Source organism: Oncorhynchus masou, chromosome 22 (genome assembly GCF_036934945.1).
Source record: "Oncorhynchus masou masou isolate Uvic2021 chromosome 22, UVic_Omas_1.1, whole genome shotgun sequence".
Classification (NCBI taxonomy): Eukaryota; Metazoa; Chordata; class Actinopteri; order Salmoniformes; family Salmonidae; genus Oncorhynchus; species Oncorhynchus masou.
In genome coordinates, this window is record NC_088233.1 from 23,517,787 (window position 1) to 23,531,972 (window position 14,186).

A 14,186-nucleotide genomic window follows, 5' to 3' on the forward strand; every position below is an offset into this window, starting at 1 on the left:
TCAGCGCATGCTCGGAATACACAGCCTGGTAATCTGTCTGGTCCTGCGGCCGTGTGAATGTTGACCTGTTTAAAGTTCTTAATCACATCTGCTGTAGAGAGCGTGATCACACAGTCGCCCGGAACAGCTGATGCTCTCATGCATGTTTCAGTGTTACTTGCCTCGAATCGAGCATAGAAGTAATTTAGCTCGTCTGGTAGGCTTGTGTCACTGGGCAGCTCTCGGCTGTGCTTCCCTTTGTAGTCTGTAATAGTTTGCAAGCCCTGCCACATCCGACGAGCATCGGAGCCGGTGTAGTACAATTTTAGTGCTGTATTGACGCTTTGCCTGTTTGATGGTTCATCGGAGGGCATAGCGGGATTTCTTATAAGCTTCCAGGTTAGAGTCACACTCCTTTAAAGTAACAGCTCTACCCTTTAGCTCAGTGCGGATGTTACATGTAATCCATGGCTCCTGGTTGGGGTATGTACGTACAGTCACTGTGGGGACGACATCATTGATGCACTTATTGATGAAGTTGGTGACTGATGTGGTGCACTCCTCAATGCCATCGGAAGAATCCCGGAACATATTCCAGTCTGTGCAAAACAGTAGCTTAGCATCTGCTTCATCTGACCACTGTTTTATTGACTGAGTCACTGGTGCTTCCTGCTTTAATTTTTGCTTCTAAACAGAAATCAGGAGGACAGAATTATTGTCAGATATGCCAATTGGAGGGCAAGGGAGAGCTTTGTACACGTCCCTTTGTGTGGAGTAAAGGTGGTCTAGAGTTTTTTTCCCCTCTGGTTGCACATTTAACATGCTGGTGGAAATTTGGTAAAACGGATTTGTTTTCTTGCGTTAAAGTCCCCGGCCACTAGGAGCGCCGCCTCTGGATGAGCGTTTTCCTGTTTCCTTAAGGCGGTATACAGCTCATTGAGTGTGGTCTTAGTGGAAGCATCAGTCTGTGGTGGTATATAGACAGCTACAAAAAATACAGATGAAAACTCTCTAGGTAAATAGTGAGGTATACATCTTATCATGAGATGCTATAGCTCAGGCGTGCAAAACCTCAAGACTTCCTTAGATATCGTGCACCAGCTGTTGTTTACAGATATACATAGACCGCCTCCCCTTGTCTTACCAGAGGCTACTGTTCTATCCTGCATATACAGTGTAAAACTCACCAGCTGTATGATGTTCATGTCTTCGTTCAGCCACGTCTCTGTGAAACATAAGATATTACAGATTTTAATGTCCCGTTGGTAGATTCATCTTGCTCGTAGATCATCAATTTTATTTTCCAATGATTGCATGTTTGCCAATAGAATGGATGGCATTTTAGTTTTACTCGCTCGCCTACGAATTCCCATAACCCAGCCAGATCTCCTCCTTTTTCTCTGTCTTCTCTTCACGCAAATGACGGGGACAGTTGACAGTGCATGTCAGAGCAAAAACCAAGCCACGATGTCGAAGGAATTGTCCATAGAGCTCCGAGACAGGATTGTGTCGAGGCACATATCTGGGGAAGGGTACCAAAACATTTCTGCAACATTTAAGGTCCCCAAGAACACAGTGGCCTGAGCAATCAGGGGAGAAGGGCCTTGGTCAGGGAAGTGACCAAGAACCCGATGGTCACTCTGACAGAGCTCTAGAATTCATCTGTGAAGATGTGAGAACCTTCCAGAAGGACAACCATCTCTGCAGCACTCCACCAATCAGGCCTTTATGATGGAGTGGCCAGACGGAAGCCACTCCTCAGTAAAAGGCACATGACAGCCAATTTGGAGTTTGCCAAAAGGCACCTAAAGACTCTCAAGCCATGAGAAGCAAGATTCTCTGGTATGATGAAACCAAGATTGAACTCTTTGACCTGAATTCCAAGCATCATGCCTGGAGAACCTGGCACTATCCCTACGGTGAAGCATGGTGGTGGCAGAATCATGCTGTGGGGATGTTTTTCAGAGGCAGGGAAGCCTAGTGGTTAGAGGGGGCGGCAGGAAAGCCTGACAAGGTACAAATCTGTCGTTCTGCCCCTGAACTGGCAGTTAACCCACTGTTCCCAGGCCGTCATTGAAAATAAGAATTTGTTCTTAACTGACTTGCCTGGTTAAATAAAGGTAAAATAAAAACATTTTAAAAAACTGGGAGACTAGTCAGGATCAAGTGAAAGATGAACAGAGCAAACTATAGAGAGGTTCTTGATGAAAACCTGCTCGAGACTGCTCAGGACCTCAGACTGGGGCAAAGGTTCACCTTCAAATAGGACAATGAACCTAAGCACACAGTCAAGACAATGCAGGAGTAGCTTCGGGACAAGTCTATGAATGTCATTGAGTAACCCAGCCAGTAACCCGATGGAATATCTCTGGAGACTTGAAAATAGCTGTGCCGCAACGCTCCCCATCCAACCTGACAGAACTTGAGAGGATCTGTAGAGAACAGAATGGGAGAAACAACCCAAATACAGGTATGCCAAGCTTGTAGCGTCATACCGAAGACTCAAGGCTTTAATCGCTGCCAAAGGAGCTTCAACAAAGTTCTGAGTAAAGGGTCTGAATACTTATGTAAATGTGATATTTCCATTTTTATTTGTAATTAATTTGCTAATATTTCTTAAAACCTGTTTTTGCTTTGTTGTTATGGGATATTGTGTGTAGATTGACGAGGGGATTTAAAAAACTTTTTTTTTGAATTAGGTCGTAACCTGACAAAATGTGGGAAAAATCAAAGGGTCTGAATACATTCCGAAGGCACTGTGTATGGGCCAGATTACGATTTAGGAAATTACGCATTTCTTATGCATGCCTTTCCAATGCACTTCCCAGTAGTTGGTATTCAGACTTACCTTATGAAGGTGCCTAAGTGCATTTATCTTAGCCATCCCTTTAAATACTTTCAGTTCAAATTCTGTCGACAGACTCAATAGAATACATGAAGAGAAAAGGTTCAGAATATCAGGGATCAATGAAAGAAAGCCATCTAAATATATGCATATTCATCTCAGTTTCACCACCAATTGATAGATTTAAAAAATACTTTGTTCTTGTAGATTATTTAGGGTTTGGAAAGTATTTATGAATCATAAAAAAAACAGGTTTGGAGAGCCTTTACGCACAAAATAAAGAAAATTATGGTTTGATTCATTCAGAAAATTGCTGCATTGTTTTTTAACCCATGGTAATGTTGGAAGAGTACATATAGTGTACATATAATTATAATAGGTAGATTAGTGTTCAAAAGTAGACTATACCCTCATCTTGTCACGGCTTTCGTTGTGGGAAGGAGGAGCGGACCAAAATGCAGCGTAGTTGTGATTCATTTTATTTAATACGGAAACTATACACGACAAACTAACAAAATAACAAACGTACGAAAACCGAAACAGCCCTATCTGGTGCAAAACACAGAGACAGGAACAATCACCCACAAACACATAGTGAAACCCAGGCTACCTAAATATGGTTCCCAATCAGAGACAATGGCTAACACCTGCCCCTGATTGAGAACCATATCAGGCCAAACACAGAAATAGACAAACAAGACATCCAGCACAGAATACCCACTCAGATCACACCCTGACCAATCAAAACATAGAAACATACAAAGTAAACTATGGCCAGGGCGTGACAGTGACCCCCCCCCCCCCAAGGTGCGGACTCCGGCCGCAAAACCTGAACCTATCGGGGAAGGTCTGGGTGGGCATCTGTCCGCGGTGGCGGCTCTGGTGCTGGACATGGCCCCACTTCACCGCAGTCTTCCCCCACCTTGTCCGCTTCCGTGACCTCCCAGCCACGGCAACCCTACTTAACACGGGACAGAGGGGCAGCTCGGGACAGAGGGGCTCTTCAGACTCCGGCAGCAGCGCCGGACAGGCGGGAGACTCCGGCAGCAGCGCCGGACAGGCGGGAGACTCCGGCAGCACAGGAGAGGAGGAAGGCTCTGGCAGATCCTGGCTGACTGGCGGATCTGGAAGAGTCTGGCTGACTGACGGTTCCGGCAGATCCTGGCTGACTGGCGGATCCGGAAGAGTCTGGCTGACTGGCGGATCCGGAAGAGTCTGGCTGACTGGCGGATCCGGAAGAGTCTGGCTGACTGGCGGATCTGGAAGAGTCTGGCTGACTGGCGGATCTGGAAGAGTCTGGCTGACTGGCGGATCTGGAAGAGTCTGGCTGACTGGCGGATCTGGAAGAGTCTGGCTGACTGGCGGATCTGGAAGAGTCTGGCTGACTGGCGGATCTGGAAGAGTCTGGCGGATCTGGAAGAGTCTGGCTGACTGGCGGGTCTGGAAGAGTCTGGCTGACTGGCGGGTCTGGAAGAGTCTGGCTGACTGGCGGATCTGGAAGAGTCTGGCTGACTGGAGGATCTGGAAGAGTCTGGCTGACTGGAGGATCTGGCTGCTCCATGCTGACTGGCAGCTCTGGCTGCTTCATGCTGACTGGCAGCTCTGGCTGCTCCATGCTGACTGGCAGCTCTGGCTGCTCCATGCTGACTGACAGCTCTGGCAGCTCCTTGCAGACTGGCTGCTCCTTGCAGACTGGCAGCTCCTTGCAGACTGGCAGCTCCTTGCAGACTGACAAGCTCCTTGCAGACTGACAAGCTCCTTGCAGACTGACAAGCTCCTTGCAGACTGGCAGCTCTGGCTGTTCCATGAAGACAGACAGCTCTGGCTGCTCCTTGCAGACTGGCAGCTCTGGCTGCTCCATGCAGACTGGCTGCTCCATGCAGACTGGCAGCTCTGGCTGCTCCATGCAGACTAGCAGCTCTGGCTGCTCCTTGCAGACTAACATCTCTGGCTGCTCCATGCAGACTAACAGCTCTGGCTGCTCCATGCAGACTGGCAGCTCTGGCTGCTCCATGCAGACTGGCAGCTCTGGCTGCTCCATGCAGACTGGCAGCTCTGGCTGCTCCATGCAGACTGACAGCTCTGGCTGCGCCATGCAGACTGACAGCTCTGGCTGCTCCATGCAGACTGACAGCTCTGGCTGCTCCATGCAGGCTGGCAGCTCTGGCTGCGCTAAACAGGCAGGAGACTCCAGCAGCGCAGGAGAGGAGGAAGGCTCTGGCTGCGCTGAACAGGCGGGAGACTCCAGCAGCGCAGGAGAGGAGGAAGGCTCTGGCTGCGCTGAACAGGCGGGAGACTCCAGCAGCGCAGGAGAGGAGGAAGGCTCTGGCTGTGCTGAACAGGCGGGAGACTCTGTCAGCGCTGTAGAGGAGGAAGGTTCTGACTGCGCTGAACAGGCGGGAGACTCCGGCATCGCAGGAGAGGAGGAAGGCTCCGGCAGCGCTGGAGAGGCGAGGCGCACTGTAGGCCTGATGAGTGGTGCTGGAACTGGTGGTACTGGGCCGAGGACACGCACAGGAAGCCTGGTGTGGGGAGCTGCCATCGGAGGGCTGGTGTGTGGAGGTGGCACAGGATGGGCTAGACCGTGAAGGCGTACTGGAGATCTTGAAAGCAGTGCTGGCACAGGACATGCAAGGCTAGGGAGGTGCACAGGAGGCCTGGTGCGTGAGGCTGGCAACAACTTCACCAGCCGACTAGCACGCACCTCAGGACTAGTATGGAGCGCTGACCCAGGTGTCATCAAATCCCCGACACGCTCCGTCAGGCGAATTCCATATTTAAAGCACCAACACAGCAACTCCCTCATTACACTCTCCTCCAATTTCCCCATTAACTCCTTCACAGTCTCTGTTTCGCTCACCTCCAACACCGGCTCTGGTTTCCTCCTTTGCTCCTCACGATAAACAGGGAGAGTGGGCTCAGGTCTGACTCCTGACTGCCACACACTCCCTGAGCCCCCCCCCCCCAAGACATTTTTGGGGCTGACTCTCGGGCTTTCATCCGCTTCGCCATTGCTGCCTCCTCATACTGGCGCCTCTCCGCTTTCACCGCCTCCAGTTCTTCCTTGGGGCGGCGATATTCTCCAGGCTGAGCCCAGGGTCCTTCATCTAATTCGTCCTCCCATGTCCATTGCTTCTTTTGTTGCTCCTGCTGTTTCTTTTGCCTGTTACCACGCCGCTTGGTCCTGTTGTGGTGGGTGATTCTGTCACGGCTTTCGTTGTGGGAAGGAGGAGCGGACCAAAATGCAGCGTAGTTGTGATTCATTTTATTTAATACGGAAACTATACACAATAAACTAACAAAATAACAAACGTACGAAAAAAACAGCCCTATCTGGTGCAAAACACAGAGACAGGAACAATCACCCACAAACACACAGTGAAACCCAGGCTACCTAAATATGGTTCCCAATCAGAGACAATGGCTAACACCTGCCCCTGATCAGGCCAAACACAGAAATAGACAAACAAGACATCCAAACACAGAATGCCCACTCAGATCACACCCTGACCAATCAAAACATAGAAACATACAAAGTAAACTATGGCCAGGGCATGACACATCTATTGCCTGCACTAACCATGTGTGGTTACTGTGTGATGACACAGCCAAGTATTGCGCCATGCATCGACTTCAAACAGTTACAGCTTGATCTGCGTTCCGCACCATAACGGTTTAATTAGACCGTCTTTTTTTAATATTATCAACTGTTACAAATGATCCTCAGCAACAACCACATGGCTGTGATGGCGTTTACAGAGGAAGCAAATTAAGTTAAAGAAACAATGTAATTATATTGAATGATAATGTAGGGTATACCAGCTGTCGTGACTTGACTAACAATCTGAGGACTGTTATTTATCTAATCAACTAACTATGTTTAATTGTTACAGGATTTAAATTAATCATGTAACAATGAACTCATTAGGATCTGGGGTACCACGAGAGTGTTTCTTTAAAGAGTTACCATCTCCCGAATTAAACTCTAAAAGGTCTTTACCTATCACATCTATAAACAGTCAACTTATTAATCATAACCTCATATCATATCACCATTCTGAACAGTCATCACCTCCTTGCATCTGCAAAAACTAGAGCCTTACTAATTCGGTACTACACAAATTGGTTTAATTATTTATTACTAGCTAATTAAATGGCAACACAGGATAAACATACACACTTAAGTTAGAAACAGGTCCCTAGCAGAATGACAACAATATGGCTGCTTGTTACAAAAGAGATGGCGAGGGTGAGAGAGACAGAAACACTTAACATTGGTACATTTAGAAACAACACTCACCTACAGTAACCATATACTTTGCACACAAACCACTGCCCGCTTTGAGTAAGAAATCATGAATGTATTTACATGAAATGCCTGAGTCCACCGTGGGTCTCTCTCGGTGGAAAAGGAGTTGGGCCTTTTCGCGGCACGCTTCTAAGGCTCTGATTGTCCAAAAGGGTTCCAACAAGTCTTCTACTGTTGTTCTCCTCTGTAGTTGTCCGGTATCCGGTGACTTGTCGTGCAGTCCTGAACAGAACTACATAATTTATTTTCCTTCAATTCGCTCTTGAAGATGCTTCTTTGAAGATAGGCTAGCCAGCCGTGTTGACGGTTCCCAGTGGAGTCATAAGAGTAGAGTAATACGATGGTTTGAGCAGAGTAGTATCAATCAATCAAATGTATTTATAAAGCCCTCTTTACATCAGCCGATGTCACAAAGTGCTGTACAGAAACCCAGCCTAAAACCTCAAACAGCAAGCAATGCAGATGTAGAAGCACGGTGGCTGAGGTGAGTTTATTGTCTCTACCTCGTGTTGATATTAAAAGTTCAAACCACTTTAAACGTGCAGCGACAGCTTGACACTTTTCTGGTCTAGCATGTTCATTTCTTAACCCATCATTTTATACAGTTTATTTGAAAGGGGAGGTTCCGTCAGGCTGACATGCTCTCTGACCTCACTCACGGCGGTGGCTACTTACTGTGCACGGGTACATAAAAACAATGATCTCTTATAGCTTCTCAAGTCACATCCCCCTCATAACAAAAACACTCATCATGTTTTATATTACATGCACAACACATAGTGTGGTAGTGGGTGTACTTTCCAAGTTACAGTATTTCCCCTATAACATATTTTATGTCATCATAAAATAACAAACACAATTACATTAGTGTTCTATAGATCGCCTCTGACCATTTCCCATGTTCTGTTAGAAATATTGTTCCAGTATTTGCTTTGAACGTTTTAGAGTTCCGGCGGGAAAAGTATCTTGAAACAAAGGACATTCCTTTGGTGAATATTGGAGAGGGAGACCTGAATCTTCTCCCCTTGATTTACAACAGGATGTGAGTTGTTAATCCCATCTAGTTCTTTCCTCCCGCTCTGTGGGTGAAAGGGGGTCTGATTGAAGTTAATCATTGTAAACCTGATCTGACCTATTTGGATTCTCGTGGACAGTCATGACACAACTGAAGGGAACTAACAGTAAATTGGCAGTTGAATATGTGTTCTTATTATACCTACTAAAGGTCGATACTGATAGTGACTAATATTTAACATGATATAAATAGGATACAGAGAAAGTTGGTGTAGCCTATAATTAAGACATTAAAGTGACCATTCCTTCAAGTTAAAAGGCAATACAATTTAAATTCTGCATAATGGCACAGCTTTTCATCAAAATTACAGGCTAGAGGTAGAGAGAGCAGGTGAGAGAGGGAGGGAGGGCGAGAGGGAGGGCGAGAGAGAGGTTAGAAAACAGCAGGTCCGGGACATGGTAGCACGTCTGGTGAACAAGTCAGGGTTCCATAGCCTCTGGAAGAATAGTTGAAACTGGAGCAGCAAGCACGACAAGGTAGCACTTCTGGTGAACAGGTCAGGGTTCCATAGCCACAGGCAAAACAGCAGAAACTGGATCAGCAGCACGACCAGGTGGATTGGGGACAGCCAGGTGTCATCAGGCCAGGTAGTCCCGAGGCCTGGTCCTAGGGTTCAGGTCCTCAGAGAGAGAGAGATGGGACAATTAGAAGGAGCATACTTAAGTTCACACAGGACAACAGATAAAACAGGAGAATTTCACCAATTAGGACAGACTGACTCTAGCCCCTGGTACATAGACTATTGCAGCATAGATACTGTATCATTAAACAAGTGCATTTATATTTGCATGGAGGTGGAGTTATTGATAAGGGTGCAACTGCAGCCCGCAATTCGAGGCATTCCTGCATGTGGGCATTCCTGCATCTGCAGGAACCCCTCTTTATACTTTTATTGGTAAATTTTTAAGCTATGACTCCAGTACATAGGTAGGAGGCTTGGGCCTTCTAGTACAGTAGATGGTGGTAATGCACTGTAACGTTGGATGCCAACCACCGATAAACCCCACAGAAGAGGCAGGGACGAAAATGGTAAGTAGCCATAGCTAGTACACACTGGTAGTGTCCTGTCGTGCACTGTTTTAGTTGGGAGCAAAAAACACTGTGTGCTAGCTTAGCCAGTTAGTCTTAAGGAGGACTCCGGTCCAAAGGAGGTGGGAGGCAACACCGTATGCTAGATAATTAAATAGCAAGCTAGCTATCATACGGTGTTGTCCCCACCTGCTGTGTACAGGAGTAGCTAGCTGTAGGCGGGGGATACACCGGTAGACAGTGTCCTTCGCAAGCGAGCAAATAGTCTCGCTCACTATCAAGCTAGTACACGGTGTCGCTAACTAGCAAGTTAGAACATGGTGTCACCCCAGCCTCCCGTCCTTCGCCCTGCCTGTCGTGCACTGTTTTCCCGCAGTTCTGTTAATGACGGTGAGGGCAGGCGGGAGCAAAGGACACTATCTACTAGTGTCACTCTTGCTAGTTAGCAAAGAGGACTCCGGTACACAGCAGGCTGGGGCAACAAAACTCAGATAATATTTTTATTTCCCTATTGAACCACATTCAAGTGTCTCACAAGCATGAAAAGGAATGTCCACATGCAGGAACGCCCCCGAATTGCGGGCTGCAGTTGCACACTATTGGAACTATTTGGGATTTATGTAAAAGTCAGAATACAGCATATCTGTAGACACACCTCCGCCACACCTTCATTTATTCAATATCCACCCAAAACAAATAGCAGGTGAATAGCATTATTCTCAGACTTAAATTCAAGGTCAGAATATGGATAGAGAGAAAAGTGCATAAAAATATTACGTTGAATTTACACACGCTTAACTCAGGTCGGGATCTGGCCTATGGTGATAAAGTTGAAATCTGAGGCTCGCACCCAACCCTGACCGGGAAAAATAGAAAATACCCTGTGGGCTACAGTCAGACGACAGAACTATTTTTGACGGGGTGGAGTATTTTTTGGGGCCGGATTTAGATATGATTTTGCTTATAGTTTCCAACATTTTGGTAAGCTATTTGTTTTTCACCTTGTCTATAAGATACATGCAGCTTCTCTTCTGTCATTATATGTTGGGGCGGCAAGGTAGCCTTGTGGTTAGAGCATTGAACTAGTAACCGGAAGGTTGCAAGTTCAAATCCCCAACCTGACAAGGTACTTATCTGTCATTCTGCCCCTGAACAGGCAGTTAACCCACCGTTCCTAGGCCGTCATTGAAAATAAGAATTTGTTCTTAACTGACTTGCCTAGTTAAATAAAGGTAAAAAAAAAAAATGTTGCCCAAAAGGACTAAATAAACCCTTGCTCACTAGAAAAAATGTCAAATTATAGAACATCAGTAACATTTTCTTTGCTTTTTAAGCAGAGCAAAGAAGGTTTGGGACCCGGAAGAAAATGCTATGAAAAAAATAAACTAATGGGTAAGATTTTCGGAGAAAAAATTCAAAAAGCAGTTTGACCAGTTGTAAGGAATTAGGAAGCTGTGAAAACTACCCAACATGTTTCTTATTAGATATCAGTTTGGCTTGGATGCATATTTAAAGTGGTTGAAATACGATCAGCTTTTATGATGCTGATATAATAGCACCTCTACAGATGGTCCCTAAATGTGCATTAACATTCTTTCAAGATGCTGAAAGAAAGAAATCTCTCTACTCCTGTTCTTGAGTCAAAATGTACATTTGGTGCATACTTTTACTGCAAGAAACACATAATTATGCAGGAGTTAGTCTTTAATATTACATGAGAGAGGAGGCTGGTGGGAGGAGCTATTGTAATAGCTGGAATGGAATTTTTGGGACGGTATAAAACTCAAACAAATGGAAACCACATTTGACTCCGTTCCATGTATTCCATTCAAGCCATTACAATGAGCCCCTCCTATAGCTCCTCCCACCAGCCTCCACTGGAGAGGTCATAGACCTACAGTCAGTGACCAGATTTAAGTTTCCATTTAACCAATCTGAACAGCAGGCTACAGTTCTCTTGGCGTACCATAGGCCTATTTGAAGTCCCCTTCTTGTGACAGTCTAATTTGTATAGGGCCTCACAATCACACATAACATAGGCACTGCTATCATTGTCTTTTAACACTTAAAATCTTTCCCAAACATAACTTTTCTGTCTCTCCCTTCTCTTTATTTTCAACTCTACATTTAGCATCTTTTCTTTTATTGAATTCAACTCAGACATTGTCCTTTTTTCCCAAGTGGATCAATGTTAACTTTTACTGGCCATTCCCAAAACCATTTGGTTATTTGGCCTGGGTACTTCTGTGCTTGCAAACTCCCTTAATAAATCCTGTTGAAACTCCCCATCCCGGATCCGGGATCGTGACTAAAGCCTCAGGCTCATTAGCATAACGCAACGTTAACGATTTCTGAAAATCACAAATAAAATGAAAATAATGCGCCTGCTCTCAAGCTTAGCCTTTTCTTAACAACACTGTCATCTCAGATTTTCAAAATATGCTTTTGAACCATAGCAATTGACTAATTTGTGTAAGAGTATGCTAAGCTAGCTTAGCATTTTGAGTAGCATTTAGCACGCAACATTTTCACAAAAACCAGATAACCAAATAAATAAAATCATTTACCTTTGAAGAGCTTCGGATGTTTACAATGAGGAGACTCTCAGTTACATACCAAATGCACAGTTTTTCCTGAAAGCGTCTGTGTGTAGGAGAAATCGTTCTGTTTTGTACATCACATTTGGCTACCGAAACGAACCGAAAATTCAGTCACCTACAACGTCAAATTTTTTCCGAATTAACTCCATAATATCGACCGAAACATGGCAAACGTTGTTTGGAATCAATCCTCAAGGTGTTTTTTCACATATCTCTTCATTGATATATCGTTCGTGGAAGCCTGCATTCTCCTCTGAATTCTGTGGAAAAATACTTGCAGCTGACTTTTGCGCACCAATTTCGGCGCAGGACACCGGGCGGACACCTGGTAAATGTGGTCTCTTATGGTCAATCTTCCAATGATATGCCTACAAATACGTCACAATGCTGCAGACACCTTGGGGAAACGACAGAAAGGGCAGACTTACTCCTCTCGCATTCACAGCCATATAAGGAGACAATGGAAAACAGAGCCTCAAAAATCCTGCTCATTTCCTGGATGCCGTCTCATCTTGGTTTTGCCTGAAGCTCACGTTCTAGGGCACGCACAGAAAATATCTTGGTAGTTCTGGACACGTCAGAGTGTTTTCTTTCCAAAGCTACCAATTATATGCATAGTCGAGCATCTTTTTGTGACAAAATATCTTGTTTAAATTGGGAACGTTTTTCATCCAAAAATGAAATTGCGCCCCTAGAGTTTCAATGTTAACTTTTACTGGCCATTCCCAAAACCATTTGGTTATTTGGCCTGGGTACTTCTGTGCTTGCAAACTCCCTTAAAATACCTTCACTTGAAAAACTAGAAAAAAGCAACAATATACACTAACATTCGAAAGTTTGGGGTCACTTAGAAATGTTCTTGTTTTTGGAAGAAAAGCATATTTTTGTCCATTAAAATAACATCAAATTGATCAGAAATACAGTGTTGACATTGTTACTGTTCTAAATTACTATTGTAGCTGGAAACGGCAGATTTTTAATGGAATATCTACATAGGGTTACAGAGGCCTACTATCAACAACCATCACTCTTGTGTTCCAATGGCACGTTGTGCTAGCTAATCCAAGTTCATCACTTCAAAAAGCTAATTTATCATTAGAAAACCTTTTTGCAATTATGTTAGCATAGCTGAAAATATTTGTCATTAAAGAAGCAATGATACTGCCCTTCTTTAGACAAGTTGAGTATCTGGAGCATCAGCATTTGTGGGTTCGATTACAGGCTCAAAATGGCCAGAAACAAAGAACTTTCTTCTGAAACTCGTCAGCCTATTCTTATTCTGAGAAACTTGGCAAAAGGGTTTTATTTAGATATTCCATCAAAAATCATCCGTTTCCAGCTACAATAGTCATTTACAACAAACAATGTCTACACTGTATTTCTGATCATCAACTTGATGTCATTTTAATGGACAAAAAAGTTTTTTTCTTTCAAAAACAAGGACATTCCTAAGTGACCCCAAACGTTTGAATGGTAGTGTATTACTGTTTGTCCCTCTTGATATGCCATAGCAACATAGCCAGTATACACTTCCTCAAAATAGTCTAAATTAATCTAAGATAAATAAAGAAATCTGTCATTTATTTTAATGTTTCTGCCAAGGTCTCAGACACTCTTTTAACTAAGATGTTTGGTGCAGTATTTCAAGTGAAAAAAATTGCATGAAAACTTGTCTTGCATTTAATGACCAACACTTACTCGAAGAATCCTGTACATAGTTCCCACTTGTACTAGGAGTAGACAGACCTAGTACTGTTGACCAACTACAGACGAGGGGGCATAACTTCGGCTTCCCTCAGGTAAAAATGTTGTTTGCTTGAACAGCCGAAAAAATAAACCTACCGAACACCAAAACGAACAAAAACGTCACAAAATGTGTTTTGACTGGTAAGCATGCGACAGGCTTTAGAATGCTACCCGGAATCCTTGGGACGTCTCACCCTGTTGAAGTTGCCCTTTAAAATGGTTAAGGTTAATAAGGGCAGTACTTGAGTTGGACTGATAAGTTACGGTACTCATTTTGGCTTTATATTTCAGTGCAGGAGCTCCACAATACTTTGACCTAATATTCTATTAGAGGAACAGGAGCTCAAGCAGTAGAACATTTGAGGTGCAGGTACTCAGCTCCAGTGAGCTCCTGCCCAAGTCAAGGGTAAGGGTTACGGTCAGGGTTTAAGGTTTAGATCCAAGAGGCAGAATATTCAAATGTGTGCGCTTATTTTAAATGGAAAATGTCAGCATTATTGTGTGGAAAAAGAGAGTAGAAATGTGTTGTTTCTTTTATTGAGAAGAGAAAGAGCACGTAGGCTGCAAAGCTCCCTGAAATCAGATTAAGAGCAGTTCACCAGG